Source organism: Mandrillus leucophaeus, unplaced genomic scaffold (assembly GCF_000951045.1).
Source record: "Mandrillus leucophaeus isolate KB7577 unplaced genomic scaffold, Mleu.le_1.0 Scaffold471, whole genome shotgun sequence".
In the NCBI taxonomy this organism is placed as follows: domain Eukaryota; kingdom Metazoa; phylum Chordata; class Mammalia; order Primates; family Cercopithecidae; genus Mandrillus; species Mandrillus leucophaeus.
In genome coordinates, this window is record NW_012105043.1 from 2068102 (window position 1) to 2080774 (window position 12673).

A 12673-nucleotide genomic window follows, 5' to 3' on the forward strand; every position below is an offset into this window, starting at 1 on the left:
AATAAAAAATAAAAGTTTAGCCAGGTATGTTAGCACATTCCTGTAGTCCTAGCTAGTTGGGAGGCTGAAGCAAGAAGACTGCTTGAGCCCAGAAGTTCGAGGCTTCAGAGGGCTAGGATAACACCACTGCACTCCAAGCCTGGGAGACAAAGTGAGACCGCGTCTCAAAAACAAAACAAAACAAACAAACAAAAAACCAAGAAGGCACAACTTCTTGAGGAACAAATCCATGGTCTTACTCCATTCTTTTTTCCCTTGGATGTGACACCATGGACCTGCAGCAACCATCCTTACCAAAAATTGAAAAGTCAGCATGCTTAACTGGTGGAGTAGCATGGCGAAGTAGGATGGGGAAACAGAATGACATATTTAATGGCATCACTAGGTTCTGATGACATCACCAGGCTTTGGTTTCAAATTTGGCACTGCCTACCACATGCCCTGTTTTGTAAGTTAATTGAGTATATTTATTTAAAATCTTTGTTTTGCATAAAAACGAAATATTTTTATTTGTAAACCACTGCTAATCGGGTAGTCTATTATTGATAATCAATTCTATCTAACTTTTACACTTTATTTGTAAAACCTACTCTAGACACCCATATCTTGTCTGGGTGCCACTTCTATGTGATTCAATAGCAGAGGCATCCATTATTAAAGAAGATATCAGAAAATTCTAAAATTGCCTATTCATCTAAATAAATAAATTACTATATTTTAGTTATGTTAGTGTTAGATTACAAGGAATATGTTTATCTTTTTAAATATTTAACCTTGACATCTAATGTAGTGCTCATCTCCTAATAAATACTGTGTACTAAATAGATATTCATGAGAGAAAGAGTTGAAGTATTCTATTATATTCTCTTTTATTGGTTATCATAAATCATTTTGTGACAATGGGTATATAGTTAAAACCTTAGAAAAATGTTTTAACATTATAATTATTGTATAAAAGTTTATGTATATTTTGTGCATTTTTATTATAGTACTCTTATTTTCATATCATCTACTACTCAAAGTTAGGACAAACTCAAGATTAAGAGCACAGTTCTCTAGACTGCCAAGTATGTCCATGACTTTAGACATCAGTTGAAAGTTTTGAGATTCCTAGGACCACCCACATTTAGACTAGAACCCTCACATTTGATAACTTGCTAGAATGACTAACATAACTCACGATATCACTATACTAACCATTAGTTTTGTTATAGTGCAAGGATACAAATTAAAAACAGCCAAAAGAAGAAACATATAGGGTGGAATGTGGGACTAGGAGAAGCTTCTAAATAAAAACCTACTGAGTTCTAAAGAGACATGTTACCCTTCTGATATCATAATGTAGCAATAGCATATAGATTATTGCGAACTCAGGCCACTTACTCTAGCTTTGGTGTCCAGACTTTTGATTAAGTCTTAATTTTGCAGGGATGGTTGATTGAGTTTTTCAACACATGGATGAATGAAATCTGCAGCTCATGTTCCTGGAGGTTGGGCTGATATCTCATGGCCCAAAGTCCTGACTCTTTACTTTTTATTATAGCAACTTCTGGAAATGTACATTTCCTTTCCTTTCCTTTTTTCAAAAAATAATTTTAACATTTGTTTTAGATTCAGGAGGTATATGTGCAAGTTTCTTACATGGGTATATTGCAGGATGCTAAGGTCTGGGGTATAACTGATTCCATCACCCAGATACTGAGCAGAATATTAGACCTTTGAATATTAGATCTTAGAATATTAGACCTTCGTCAGATACATAGTTTGCAAATATTTTCTTTCATTCTCTAGGTTGACTATTGACCCTGTTGATAGTTTCTTTTGCTGTCCAGAAGCTAGTTAGCTTAATTAGGTCCCACTTGACAATTTGTTATTGTTGTTGTTGTTGCGATTGCTTTTGAAGACTAAATCGTAAAATCTTTCCCAAGGCCAATTTCCAGAATGGAGTTTCCTAGGTTTTCTTCTAGGATTCTTATAGTTTGAGGTCTTACATTTAATCCATTAAACCATATTCAGTTAACTTTTGTAGATGGTGAAAGATAGACCATTTTCATTCTTCTTCATATTTTTCTTCTTCTGTCTCAATAGTGCCAGTAATTCATAGATTTCTCAAAGACTTCCCATATTTCTCAAAGACTTTGTTTATTTTTCTTAATTTTTTTATTTCTTTCTCACTGGATTAGAAAGACTGTTCTTCAAGCTCTGACGTTTTTTAATTCTGCTTGGTTCAGTCTATAGATAAAGCTTTCAAATGTATTTTTAAATTCCTGAAGTAAAATTTTTAATTTCAGAAGCTCCAATTGATTTCTTTTTATGTTTATCTCTTCCTTCATTTCCTGCATTGCTTCAGAAATTTCTTTTTTAATTTTCAACCTTGTCTTGGATCTTGTTGAGCTTCTTTGCAATCCATGCTTTGAATTCTTTATCTGTCATTTCTGAGCTTGCCTTTTGGTTAAGAACCATAGCTGGACAGCTAGTGTGATCCTTTAATGGTGTCACTACATTCAGATTTTTTATGGTGCCAGAATTCTTTTGCTGGTTCCTTCTCATCTGGAGTTGTTGGCACTTCTAATATTTGTAATTATTTTTGTGCAGGTAGAATTTTTTTATCCCTGCCCTATAATATTATTATTTTTTAAAATTTTATTTTCCCTTTCCCTGCTCTCTAGTTGGTGTGAGGTAGAGAATGTTGGGTAAGGTCTTATCGTTTTGCTTCTGTAGCCCTATGCACTTTGGTTGGGAGGTTTTATATTGAGCCCTGTGGTTTGACCTACAAGCCAGAAGGTGTACTTATGACTAACAGGCTGCTCTTCCAGGCAAGTGTTTGCTGTGAATGTCTGGAGTTCTGTACTGTCAATATGCAACCAATGTGGCTGAGTGCATTGTTTACTAGGAGAAGCTCTCTGCTGCCTCAAACAAAGGGCTGGTCCATGGAGTCCACAGTGGTTTGATCTCCTTGCTCAGGCTTGGGAGAATGGGGCAAAATAGGTGAGACCAGACTAGGCAGGCTGCCTACATGTCCCCTGATAGCACTCAAAAGCACCAGGACTAAGAGAATCCAGTGGGCAGTCACCGTATGCCTGGAGGTGTGCCTAAGTGCCCCCAAGTTCTCTGAACAATGAAGGGGGCAGCCTGAACTCCTAATTCAGAAAAGTGAGTGTTCCAGATACTTGGATATCTACCTGGATGTGGCATGTAGAGGGCCCCACTGCATCACAATCTCTGCTCAGGAAGTGTTGGGCAGCTCAGGCTGCTAATCTATGTGAATTGGGTGCTCTGAATGCCTGGAGATATGTCTGGGTATGGGGTAGAGAGGGCCCTGCTTCACCACTGTCTCCGCACAGGAAAGATGGGCTACTTAGGCTACTGATGAAGGTGGGTGGGTGCCTATAATGCCTGGAGATAGTCCTAGGAATAGAGTGGAGAAGGACCCATTTTACCACAGGCTCTGCACAGGAAGAGTGGGGGGGCTCAGGCTTCTAATCTGGGTGAGTGAGTGCTCTGAGTGCCTGGCCATCTTCCATGTGTAAAGCAGAGAAGGCCTTGCTTCAACACAATCTCTGCACAGGAAGGGTGGGGAGGCTCAGGCTTCTGGTCCAGTTTAGTGGGTTCTCCAATAGTTGGACATACACCTGAGCATGCAGTAGTGAGGCTCCCATTGTGCCCAATCTCTATTCAGGGAGGGTAGGGCAGCTCAGGCTGCCAATCTAGGCAAACAGGTACTTCAGGCTTCTGGAGATCTGTCTGGGAATGGAGCAGAAATGACCTGGGTACACCACAGTCTCTTCACAGAAAGGGCATGGCAGGCAGCTCAGGCTGCTTATTCAGGAGAGCGAGTGCTCCAAATGCCTGGAGGTCTTCCGGGGTGTGGAGCAGAGAGGGCTCCCTTCACTCAGATCTCTGCATAGGAAGTGTAGGGCAGCTCAGGCTGCCAATCTGGGTGAACAGGTGCTTTGGATGCTTGGAAATCTGCCTAGATATGGAGCACAGATCACCACTGCACTACAGTCTTCTCAGGAAGAGTGGAGCAGCCCAGACTGCTGAACCAAGTGAGCAGGTGCTGCAGATGTCTGGAGATCCCTGTGTGTGTAGAGTGCCCCACTACACCACAATCTGTGGAAGGGTGAGGTGGCTCAGGCTGCTGTTCCAGGCAAGTACGTGCTGTGAATGTCTGGAGTTCTGCACTGTCAGAGGGCACTCTCCTGCACCACTTCTCAGGGGATTGGGCTAGGGCACCCAGCAATGAAACACATTGACGAGTTTCAGCTCATCAAGCTGACTCTGGCTGCACATCTCATTACTCAGGAGGAACTGCAGCTGTAGCAGCTCTCCTGTAGCCCCAGGACTGTGATGGGGGACAACACAATTCTAGGAGGGAGGGCCTTCCACAATTCTAGCTATGGAAATATCTACTCCATTCCAGAGGAAGTGCTCCAGTCCCTGGCCCGAGACTGAAATACCTACATGGCCATGCTGTCAGGTCACCAAGAATGGTGATCTTGCATGTGCCCAGATTAAAAATTGCACCCTGCTCTACATCTCAGGTCTAGAATGTCTGCAGCTTTTACCAGTTTCTTTTCCTCTCGGTATCTCCATACCTCTTCCCTAGTTAACTCCAGTGCTTGGGAGAAACAAAGTGTTCTCCTTTGTCCGGGGTGGCTCAGATCTCCAGTGGAGAGGTGAGTCACAGAGGGAGGCTCTCTGCCTCTCTCACACACTGGTGCTTCATTCACTTTCATCAGCCAGACACCATCATGTGGCCTATTTGACCTCATTCTCTTCCTCAGTATCTAGGTTATCCTTCATAATTCTGGTGGATTTTCATTTTCCTTCTTCAATTAATACTCACAGCATTGACCTTTTATGTACTATCTTGCTGTTTCCAAGTAGCTGAGGCATGTTAAAAGCATCTAATCTGCCATCTGTCAACATAATCCCCAACTCTTCAATTATAGGGTTAGTCTTCAATTACAGGGTTGGTCTTTCAGTCATGTCTTACCTCCACAAAGAATAATTTCTTTAAACTCTCAGGTGGGGTCTGATAAAGACAGAAACTAACTATATGTATGCAGAAATCTGGAATTACAGCTGGAAATTACAGCCTATCGACTTTTTGTTTGTTTGTTTGTTGTTTCTTAATTATAATTATTATTTTTATGTATTTAGTTTTATTATACTTTAAGTTCTGGGATACATGTGCAGAATGTGCAGGTTTGTTACATAGGTGTGTATATATATATATGCCATGGTGGCTTGCTGCAACCATCAACCCATCATCTAGGTATTAAGCCCCGCATGCATTATGTGTTTGTCCTAATGCTCTCCCTCCCCTTGCTCCAACCCCATGACAGGCCCTGGCGTGTGATGTTCCCCTCCCTGTATCCATGTGTTCTCATTGTTCAACTCCCACTTATGAGTGAGAACATACAGTGTTTGGTTTTCTGTTCCTATGTAAGTTTTCTGAGAATGATCATTTCCAGCTCTATACATGGCCCTGCAAAGGACATGAACTTATCCTTCTTTATGGCTGCATAATATTCCATGGTATATATGTGCCGTATTTTCTTTATCCATTCCATGATTGACTGGCATTTGGGTTGGTTCAAAGTCTTTGCTATTGTAAATAGTGCTGCAATCAACACACATGTGCCTGTGTCTTTATAGTAGAATGATTTATAATCCTTTTGGTGTATACCCAGTAATGGGATTGCTGGGTAAAATGGTATTTCTGGTTCTAGATCCTTGAGAATCGCCACGTGGTCTTCCACAATGGTTGAACTAATTTACACTCCCACCAACAGTGTAAAAGCATTCCTATTTCTCTACATCCTCTGCAGCATATGTCGTTTCCTGACTTTTTAATGATCACCATTCTAACTGGCACGAGATGGTATCTCACTGTGGTTATGATTTCCATTTATGTAATGACCAGTGAAGATAAACTTTCTTTTCATGTTTATTGGCTGTATAAATGTCTTCTTTTGAGAAGCATCTGTTCATATCCCTCACCCACTTTTTGATAGTGTGTTTTGTTTATTTCTTTTAATGTAATTTCCATGTAGATTCTGAATACTTGTCTGAATATCTGTCAATAGATAGACTGCAAAAATTTTCTCCCATTCTGTAGGTTGCCTGTTCACTCTGATGACAGTTTCTTTCTTTTGCTGTGCAGAAGCTCTTTAGTTTAATTAGATCTCATTTGTCAGTTTTGGCTTTTGGTGCCATTGCTTTTGGTGTTTTAGTCATGAAGTCTTTGCCCATGTCTATATCCTGAATGGTATTTCAGGTTTTTTCTAGGATTTTTATGATTTTAGGTTTTATGTTTAAGTCTTTAATCCATCTTAAGTTAATTTTTGTATAAGGTGTAAGGAAGAGGTCCAGTTTCAATTTTCAATTTTCAGCATATGGCTAGCCAGATTTCCTCACACCATTTATTAAATAGGGAATCTGTTCCCCATTTCTTGTTTTTGACGGATTTGTCAAAGATCAGATGGTTGTAGATGTGTGCCATCATTCCTGAGGCCTCTGTTCTGTTCCATTGATCTACATATCTCTTTTGGTACCAGTACCATGCTGTTTTGGTTACTGTAGTTTTGTAGTATAGTTTGAACTCAGGTGGCATGATGCCTCCAGCTTTGTTCTTTTTGCTTAGGATTGTCTTGGCAATATGGACTCTTTTTTGGTTCTACATGAATTTTAAACTAGTTTTTTCTAATTCTTTGAGGAAAATCAATGGTAGCTTGATGGGAATAGCATTGAATCTATAAATTACTTTGGGCAGTATGGCCATTTTCACAATATTGATCTTCCTATCCATGAGCATGGAATATTTTTTCATTTGTTTGTGTCGTCTCTTATTTCCTTAAGCCGTGGTTTGTAGTTCTCCTTGCAGAGGTCCTTCACATTCCTTTAAGTTGTATTCCAAGATATGTTATTCTCTTTGTAGCAATTGTGAATGGGAGTTCTCTCATGATTTGGCTCTCTGTTAGTCTACTGGTGTATAGGAATGCTTGTGATTTTTTTGCACATTGATTTTTTATCTTGAGGCTTTGCTAAAGTTAATAATAAGCTTAAGGAGTTTTGGGGCTGAGAAGATGGGATTTCTAAATATACAATCATGTCGTCTACAAACAGAGATGATTTTACTTCCTCTATTCCTATTTGAATATGCTTTATTTTTTTTTCTTGCCTGATTGCCCTGGCCAGAAGTTACAATACTATGTTGAATAGGAGTGGTGAGAGAGGGCATCCTTGTCTTATGCCTGTTTTCAAAGAAAATGCTTCCAGCTTTTGCTTATTCAGTATGATACTGGCTGTGGGTTTGTCATAAATAGCTCCTATTATTTTGAGGTGTGTTCCATCAATATGGGGGCCTGACTGTTAGAAAGAAAACCAACAAACAGAAAGCAATAATATCAACATCAACACAAAGGGCACCCACACAAAAACCTCATCCAAATGTCATTGACATCAAAGATCAAAGGCAGATAAATCCATGAAGATGAGTAAAAATCAGCACAAAAATGCTAAAGTTTCCAAAAACAAGGATGCCTCTTCTCTGCTAAATGATCACAACTTCTCTCCAGCAAGGGCACAAAACTGAACAGAGAGTAAGATTGAGGAATTGACAGAAGCAGTCTTCAGAAAGTGGGTAAAAACAAACTCCTCTGAGTTAAAGGAGCACGTTCTAGCTGAATACAAGGAAGCTAAGAATCTTGATAAAAGGTTACAGGAACCACTAACTAGAATAACCAGTTTGGAAAAGAATATAAATGACCTGATAGAGCTGAAAAACACAGAATGATAACTTTCTGAAGCATACACAAGTATCAATAGCCAAATCAATTAAGTGGAAGAAAGGATATCAGAAATTAAAGACCAACTTAATGAAATAAAGCATGAAGACAAGATTAGAAAAAAAAAGTTAAAATGAATGAACAAAGCCTCCAATAAATATGGGCTATGTGAAAAGACCAAACCTACAGTAGATTGGTGTATCTGAAAGTGACAGGGAGAAGGGAACCAAGTTGGAAAACACACTTCAGGATATTTCCCAGGAGAACTTCCCTAACCTAGCAAGGCAGGCCAACATTCAAATTTAGGAAATACAGAGAACACCACAAAGATACTCCTCGAGAAGAACAACCCCAAGACACATAATTGATAGATTCTCCAAGATTGAAATGAAGGAAACAATGTTAAGGGTACCCATAGAGAAAAGTCAGGTTACATACAAAGGGAAGCTCAGCAGATTAACAGCAGATCTCTCTGCAGAAACCCTACAAGCCAGAAGAGAGTGGGGGCCAACATTCAACATTCTTAAAGAAAAGAATTTTGAACCCAGAATTTCATACCCAGCTAAACTAAGCTTCATAAGTGAAGGAAAAATAAAATCCTTTACAGATAACCAAATGCTGAGAGATTTTGTCACCATCAGGTCTACTTTACAAGAGCTCCTGAAGGAAGCACTAAATATGGAAAGAAAAAACCAGTACCAGTCACTGGAAAAACATACCACAATATAAAGACCAATGACACTATGAAGAAACTGCATCAATTGTTGTGCAAAATAAACAACCAGCATCATGATGACAGGATCAAATTCACACATAACAATATTAACCTTAAACATAAATGGGTGAAATGCCCCAATTAAAAAAAACAGACCAGCAAATTGGATAGAGTCAAGACCCATCCTTTTGCTATATTCAGAAGACCCACTCACGTACAAAGACACACATAGGCCCAAAATAAAGGGAAATGGAAAGCAAATGGAAAGCAAAAAAAACCAGGGGTTGCAATCCTAGTCTGAAAAAAGAGACTTTAAACCAATAAAGATAAAAAAAAAGACAAAGAAGGGCATTACATAATCAATGCAATATAATCAAGGGATCAATGCAACAAGAAGAGAAAACTATCCTAAATATATATGCACCCAATATAGGAGCATCCAGATTCATAAAGCAAGTTATTAGAGACCTACGAAGAGACTTAGACTCACACACAATAATAGTGGGAGACTTTTAACACCCCACTGTCAATATTAGAGAGATCAACGAGACAGAAAAATAACAAAGATATTCAGGACTTGAACTCAGCTCTGGACCAAGCAGACCTAATAGACATCTACAGAAGTCTCCACCCCAAATCAACAGAATATACATTCTTCTCAGCACCACACAGCACTTATTCTAAAATCGACCACATAATTGGAAGCAAAACACTCCTCAGCACATGCAAAAGAACGGAAATCGTAACAAACAGTCTCTCAGACCACAGTGCAATCAAATTAGAATTCAGGTTTAAGAAACTCACTCAAAATCGCATAACTACATGGAAACTGAAGAACCTGCTCCTGAATGACTACTGGGTAAATAATGAAATTAAGGCAGAAATAAATAAGTTCTTTGAAGCCAATGAGAACAAAGAAACAATGTAACAGAATCTCTGGGGCACAGCTAAAGCCGTGTTTAGAAGGAAATGTATACCACTAAATGCCCACATCAGAAAGTGGGAAAGGCCTAAAATTGACACCCTCACGTCACAATTAAAAGAACTAAAGAAGCAAGAACAAACAAAATCAAAAGCTAGCAGAAGACGAGAAATAACTAAGACAAGAATAACTAAAACTGAAGGAGATAGAGACACGAAAAACCCTTAAAAAAAAATCAATGAATCCAGGAGCTGGTTTTTTGAAAACATTAACAAAATAGATAGACCACTAGCCAGACTAATAAAGAAGAAAAGAGAGAAGAATCAAATAGACACAATAAAAAATGACAAAAAAGAGATCACCACTGATCCCACAGAAATACAAACTACCATCAGAGAATACTATAAACACGTCTATGCAAATAAACTAGAAAATCTAGAAGAAATGGATAAATTCCTGGACAAATACACCCTCCCAAGACTAAACCAGAAAGAAATCGAATCCCTGAATAGACCAACAACAAGTTCTGAAATTGAGGCAGTATTTAATAGCCTACCAACCAAAAAAAGCCCAGGATCAGAAGGATTCACAGCTGAATTCTAGCAGAGGTACAAAGAGGAGCCGGTACCATTCCTTCTGAAACTACTCTGAACAATAGGAAAAGAGAGACTCCTCCTTAACTCATTTTATGAGACCAGCATCATCCTGATAGCAAAACCTGGCAGAGACACACACACAAAAAAGAAAATTTCAGGCCAGTATCCCTGATGAACATTGATGAGAAAATCCTTAATAAAATACTGGCAAACTGAATCCCGCAGCACATCAAAAAGCTTATCCACGGCGATCAAGTTGGCTTCATCCCCGGGAGGCAAGGCTGGTTCAACATACACAAATCAATAAATGTAATCCATTGCATAAATAGAAACAATGACAAAAAAACACATGATTATCTCTATAGATGCCGAAAAGGCCTTCGATAAAATTCAACACCCCTTCATGCTAAAAACTGTTTTGTTTTTTTCAAGTAAAGTTTTATTGGAACATAGAAATATCCTTTTTTTTAATGTTGTCTGTGCTTACCTTTGCACTGCAACAGCACAATTGAGTGTACTTATGACAGAGAACAGGTAGACCTCAATATTTGCTACCTTTTCCTTTGCAACAAATGTTTGCCAACCCTTGGCCTTGATCATCCAAGATCCTCATCACAGAATATGAGAAGGGATCATTTTGTTTAGCAGGAGGTCTACCAAAATTAGAATTTGCAGAACAAATGGAACATACAGTAATTTCTTCTTATCTATTGTTTTGCTTCCTCAGTTTTAGTTACCTGGTCAACTATGGTCCAAAAATATTAAAAGTATCATTCCAGAAATAAGCAATTCATAAATTTTAAAATGCAAGCCATTCTGAGTGGCATGATGAAATCTTGCATTGTCCCAGTCCATTCTGCCCAGGACCTGAATCATGCCTTTGTCCATTGTCCACTGTATCCATACCAGATACACTATCTGCTAGTTAGTCACTTAGTAGCCGTCTCTGTTATCAGATGGAAAAAAACTTAGAATATATAGGGTTCAATATTATCCAGGGGTTCAAGCAAACACTGTAGGTCTTGGAATGTATCCCCTGTGGATAAGGGGGACTACTGTATGCACAGCAGGTGCCATGAAAATATTTAAAGGAATTGATATTTTCACAAAAGCTGCAGTATAACTTAGTTTTCAACTCTTGTTTTGAATGTCCTATGCTACTTCTTAGGATGGAACTATGATCTTCCCATAGCCAGGACTTACCAAACTATTTACATTAATTAACATGTATATACATTTTAATAATAGTGTGATGGCATGCTTCTACTATAAAATCAATTTATGACACATATGGATTATATTGAATTACTACAAAAAAACACTCAAAAGAGTTAAGTGAAACTATACTTTTAAAAATATAAGTTGTTGCTAAACATTGAATAATATAGGAAAATAAAACTCGAAAGCTTGGTAAGTGCAGACTTCTTGGTCAAAAGGTATAGTAACATTATAATATATTTAATTACCAAATATGTCATGCAGATAAAAAGACACAGTCAAGCAAATGCTCATATACTTCTATACATCATTTTCTTCAGATCTATTTTTTAATAAAATATAATATTTCAAGTACAGATAAGTTCTTATATTTTTATGCATGTTTTTATATTTTTACTATATATATATCCATTAACAATACATAACATTATCTTCAAGTCTAAAATTATATACATGGTGTCATGCTTTATGTCTTTCCTTACAAATGTCTTAAATGTTATTCACTTAAATTTATTCACATTGACAAATATAGATCTAATTTATTTATTTTATCTGATGTATGGTCTAGGGTCTTTTGACTAATATTAATAATAGCTTACAATTATTATATGTTCAGCATGTATCAAATTATAATCTGAATCCTATATTAACCTTTGAATCTTGACAACAAAAACATGAGGTCAGTACAATTTTATTCGCATTTTACAAATGAGGAATCTAAAATCAGAGAGCCACACTGTGCTCAAAGTTGACAGAATCAACTTCAAACAAAGTCTGCCTCAAAAAAAAAAAAATCACTTTTAATTACTCTGCCAAAATCGGCTTCTTTAAGCACAATTTAATTAGTTATACTGTGGTAGGATATTTAGGTTATGATATTTGCCATTATAGACAATATTTTAATAAACATGTTTGAGCATGTCTTCTTTTGCCAATGTGAAATTTTCTTTAGTTTTACAGTAGTGAAATTGCTAATTTGTAAGGTATGTGCATCTTCAACTTTATCAGGTATTGACACATGTGCTTCCCTAAGTAGTACACTTAAAATTACATCAATATATAAGGAAATGTAGTTGGTATTTGCAGATTTAAATATTTTTTCCCCCTCAGTATGATGAATTGAAAGTGATAGCTCCTGGATTTTTAAGTTTTTATTTCCATTACTAACGAGTTTGGGCAACTCTTCATATGTTTATTCAACACTCAGTATTTCTACTTTGATATGTTGGTTGGTCTCTAAAAAACACTTTATAAACACTATTTTTAACTTATTAGGTAATAAGTCCATTTCCTAATTCTGTACTTTGCTTTAGTTTTATCATATATTTAGTTCAAGAGAACTTTTGAATTTGAATATATTCTCATTTATCAATTTTTGTTACTACATTTTCATGTCTTAATTTTTAAAAAACTTTCCCCTTCCATA

The 12673-nt window shown here is 37.4% G+C and overlaps 1 pseudogene; it reads left to right on the top strand.

Moving 5' to 3' along the window:
• Positions 1–269: 269 nt before the first annotated feature.
• The window catches only part of LOC105550232, a 29636-nt pseudogene continuing 17232 nt past the window's right edge, over positions 270–12673 (top strand).